Source organism: Mus pahari, chromosome 1 (genome assembly GCF_900095145.1).
Source record: "Mus pahari chromosome 1, PAHARI_EIJ_v1.1, whole genome shotgun sequence".
In the NCBI taxonomy this organism is placed as follows: Eukaryota; Metazoa; Chordata; class Mammalia; order Rodentia; family Muridae; genus Mus; species Mus pahari.
Window position 1 is genome coordinate 87,944,172 of NC_034590.1, and position 3,872 is coordinate 87,948,043.

The window sequence follows — 3,872 nt, forward strand, 5'->3', positions numbered from 1 at the left end:
AACTCACTTGGTAGACCAGGCTGGCCTCGAACTCAGAAATCCGCCTGCCTCTGCCTCCCGAGTGCTGGGATTAAAGGCGTGCGCCACCAGGCCCAGCTCTCTTTTAACCTTTTCAAGTCACAAAATGCAATCAAAGTAATCCAAGGAACAGCTCCAAGGTCATACTTTGTCTTAAATAAGAAGAGGGGGTGTTGACAAGCTCCTGACTCTTACTGTAAAATGGAGATGTTAGTTGTACTGGCTTCTTAAAGACTTTATGCTGGTCCATAGAACTAGAATCAGAAATCCTTTAGTAAAGATCAGATATATGGACCACTGAGGTGGCTCAGCAGGAAAAGCACTTGCTGTCAAGACTGAAGAACTGAATTTGATCCTGGGATCTACTTGGTGGTAGGAGAAAACCAACACCTGCAGGTTATCCTCTGACCTTCACATGTGCCCCAATGTGTTCATACACACGCACACTCGGGGGCACACACACACACACACACACACAGAGAGAGAGAGAGAGAGAGAGAGAGAGGAAGTAAATAAAATTTTAAAAGTCAAGTCTAGTTTTTCTGAAGCATATGGCTATTAGTTTGACAATTGGAAGGTATTAAGAGAGAGAGAAAGAGAGAGGTTCAATTCTTATCTGTTTGGGGGGGTGTCCAAATGATTGTGGGTGCTTCATCTTAGAAATAATTAACTCTCTCAAGCAGTGCTAGCAAAGGGCACTGTGAGGCTAGGGTATGTGTGAGAGTGGCACTCAGCAGAACTTTGCTAGAAAACACTTTAGCAGTTTGCATCCCAAATGGTTAGTATCTTTTCCCCAATAATGCTGCTGTGGGAACCTACAAGGAAGGACCTTGCTGAGCTGGCACTCAGTGCGAAAGCCTGACCACCCAAGTTCAATCCCGGGACCTACATAACGATGGAAGGAGAGCCCTGGCTCCCATAAGCCATCCTCTGAAGAAGCCTCATCCCAGACACTCACTGATCAGAAGCCTTGAATGTAGGTCCCACACATCAGTGATTATACTTCCCCAGGGCTGCCTTTGTGTATACATTTTCAAGCACATGGTATATAGATATATAGATATACATGGAAGTATTCAAGTGTGCTCACCCGTGCATGCTTATCAGCGGCCAGCATCGCCCTCTTGCTTTGGTTAGGCTGGCTACTCAGCAATCTCCTGGAGCTCGCCTGTTTGTTTGCCACGCCCCTGGGCTGAGGTCACAGGGGCACTGTCTAGCGTTTAATGGACATGCTACAGGTTCGAGCTCAGACCATGCTTTCAGAGCAAATGCTCTTGCCCATTGAGCTGACTCCTCGGCTCCCTCCCTAGGGCATTCCCAGGGGTGGCTACAGTTGAGAACCCACCACTTGAGAGCCCTTGAGTGGTGAAGCAGTTCTCGGTACCTCTCAACCCCACCTCCCTCCAAGCACTGTGAATTATAAAGGCAATGTTAAACCACCAGAGGATAGGGAAATTGAGAGCCTCGTTCTTTTCTTTTTTTTTTTTTAATATTTGCATTTCTTTTTTTTAATATTTATTTATTTATTATATGTAAGTACACTGTAGCTGTCCTCAGACACCTCAGAAGAGGGAGTCAGATCTCATTAAGGATGGTTGTGAGCCACCATGTGGTTGCTGGGATTTGAACTCTGCACCTTTGGAAGAGCAGTCGGGTGCTCTTACCCACTGAGCCATCTCACCAGTCCCGTTCTTTTTTTTTTTAAGGTTTATTTTATTTTGTGCATATGTGGTTATGGTGGGTATATGTATACATGAGTGTATGTGTTCTTGGAGGCCAGAGGCGTTGAATTCCCTTGAAGCTGGAATTATGGGCCCTTGTACACCTCCCTACAGGGGTGCAAGAAACTGAAATTCAGCCCTCTGAAGCAACAGTATGTCTTAGTTAACTTTCTATTTGAGGTGATAAAATACCATGGTCAAAAGCAACTTGTGAAGAAAAGGGTTAATTTCACTTATTTTATTATACTTAATCATCATAATCCACCATCAAAGGAAGTCCAGGCAGAAACCTGGGGATGGGAATTGAAGCAGAAGTGGTAGAGGCATGCTGCTTAGTGGCTCATTGTCCTGTCTTGCTCGGCCAAGTTTCTTGTAACATCCAGGACCACCTGCCTAGGAATGATACTACCCACAATGACATGGATCCTTCCGATGATCAATGGTCAATCAAGAAAAAGCCCTACAGACTTGCCTACAGGCCAATATTATGCATGCCTGTTCTCAATTAAGATTTCATGTTTCACTGGGTGGAGGAGGCACATGTCTTCAATCCCAATACTTGGGAGCCAGAGGCTTTCGGTGAGTTCCAGACCCGCCTGGTCTGACTTCCAGAACAGCCAAGGCTGTTACACAGAGAAGCCACGTCTTTTTCTTCTTTCCAGATATGTCTAGGTTTGTGTAAAGTTGACAAACCCCAGGCATTTCTGTTCTAACTGCTACTTGAATATTTACTATTCATGTCAAGAATAAGGTTTTCAAGGTCTTTTCCTCATTTCTTTTGATGGCTTTGCCTCCCTAGCTCCACTAGCATTTTTCTAGCCCATTCCTGTTTTAAGGATGGAATTTGTGGTCCTCAAATATTGTCTATCCAGCAACTGGTCTTGTTTCTTTTTGTAAGGCACTGAGGATTGAACCCGAAGTCTCTCACATGCTATGCTAGTACTCTACCACACCACTGATCCAAATTCTCAGTCTGTCTCTCTCTTTCTTTTCCTTTTTTGTTTTTGTTTCTTGTTTGTTTGTTTGTTTGTTTGTTTGTTTTTGACAGGGTGTCTCAGGGTAGACCTGGCTATCCCAGAACTCCCTCTGTAGACTAAGCTGGCCTCAAACTCAGATAAGTCTGCCTCTGCCTCCCAAGAACTGTGATGAAAGGTGTGTGCTACCACACCCCATTTTGTTTTTATTTTTTCAATTTTGAGGCAAGGCTAGAGAAATGGCTAGTGGTTAAGAGAGCTTCCTGCTCTTCCAGTGGACCCAAGTTCAGTTTTCAGCATCCATGTCAGATATCCCACAGAGCCTGTAACTTAAGTTCATGGGAATCCTGACATTTCTGGACTCCAGGTGCATGTGCCTTCACCCACAAACAACTCCAACATAGATAGACACATTACGCATCATTAGAAAATAAAAGTGAATCTTCAAAAACAGAATTTTGAGACTTTCATCACTAAATTGCCCAAGCTGTTCTCAAACTCACATTGCAGTCCAGACAGGCCTTGCTTAAAAACTGTGATCCTACTGCTTCTCCCTGCCAAGGAGCTGGAATTTTCAAGGGTCCTTCGCCACCATACACACAGCCTCTACACCTGTGCCTGTTCCTCCTCTGCCTGAAATGCCCTTCCTATACTCGATGCCTACCAGTAACAGGACCAACAGACAGGTGACTACAGTGCTTGGGTGCAAAATGTAACTAGGCAGAGGCTTGCACTTGGACAAGCCCAGGAGTGGAATCGTCCTTCAACTTGAGGCTCTAAACAGCTCCTTTGCCTTGCTGTGGCCCTGCCCTGACTTAGAAGGCTCATGGAACCTTCTCAGGGAAGAGTTTTATTCTAACCTCTTGCCCCTCAAAAAGCTAAGCAGTGCTGTCATACTCCCTACTGACTTTTTTGGTAGTCCCTGTCACCATCTGCAAGTGTTAAGTTTCTTTGCACATGTATCATTGTCCCTTGGGACCCTGCTTTATGAAAGCAAAGGCCACACATGACCCAGCCCTACCCCATCTGTCTCTGGTACCCAGCAGAATATCACAGAAGTAGAATAAAAGGCTATTAGGGCCGGGCATGGTGGCGCACGCCTTTAATCCCAGCACTCGGGAGGCAGAGGCAGGAGGATTTCTGAGTTCGAGGCCAGCCT